The following is a 1,074-nucleotide window of genomic DNA, read 5'->3' on the forward strand; positions in this document are numbered from 1 at the left end:
GAATCCATTGGCTTCTTGCTTTGTTTCCCTTTGGGATGATCACGTCTCATTATTTTGACAAAAGAGGAAACCTAACAAGGGTGTGGGAGTGAACTGAGTTACAGTGGCAACAAGAGGTTAGCAAACACTTGCCTCATTCCCTTTATATAAACAAGGCTATTAATCAACACATTAGCATCAAATAATGGGACAAGGTCACACAAATTTAACTACATGTTTAACAAATACATGTAAATCTATTGTAATCAGAACTGAAAACAATGTGTCTTGGCTAAGTTGTCAGATTGATGATAAGATAGGCTCGATGTTCAGTTCAGTTCTGATGTAAGGTACTATTTATAACTATTGAGCAGAGCATTCTTTTTCTTGTGACTGAGATCTCATTAGACTGGGTATTTTTAATTGTAGGATAACATCCCCCAAAACCAAAAAAAGAAATAACCTATTGGCACAATTAACTTACCACATACTGTACAATGCAAAACATATGCGAAATATCATTTCTTTCATCTTAAGACTAACAGCACTAACATCTCCTTTTTTACCAAATTGTCAATGTAGTATGATGATATTTGAATGTGTTTTCATGGAATTCATAGATTTTACTTTCAGATCATTTGTAGACTTTTCAGTGGATAATCTTAAGAAATGCCTACATTAGGTGTACATAGCACCTGTCAGAACAATATAATTCAGATGTTGTCTTCCAGTTGTTTCAATAAAGACCAAATTATCTTTGAGATCAGTAATAATTCAGGAGTCAGGGAGTATCCGTGGGTCATGTTTCAGAACCGCTTATTTATTGATGGAAAACACACACCTGTTCTGACAGAGAGCACAGTCACAACCTCTCTAATTCAGCCTGCCAGAATCACAGACCTTAAAAATTTCATACACAGCAAGAAAGACAAGTTAAAATTCCTCCTCCCAAAAACCTATTTATCATACTAAGCCCCTCCTTACTTTAGACATGTCATTGTCTCCAGGCTAGCTTCTCAGAGAGTATGAAACAAATCTCCAACTACTTTTGAATTACAATTGAGATTCAACATTGATAGGATTCATGTATTAATG

The sequence above is a fragment of the Branchiostoma floridae genome, chromosome 1, assembly GCF_000003815.2.
Source record: "Branchiostoma floridae strain S238N-H82 chromosome 1, Bfl_VNyyK, whole genome shotgun sequence".
Lineage (NCBI taxonomy): Eukaryota > Metazoa > Chordata > Leptocardii > Amphioxiformes > Branchiostomatidae > Branchiostoma > Branchiostoma floridae.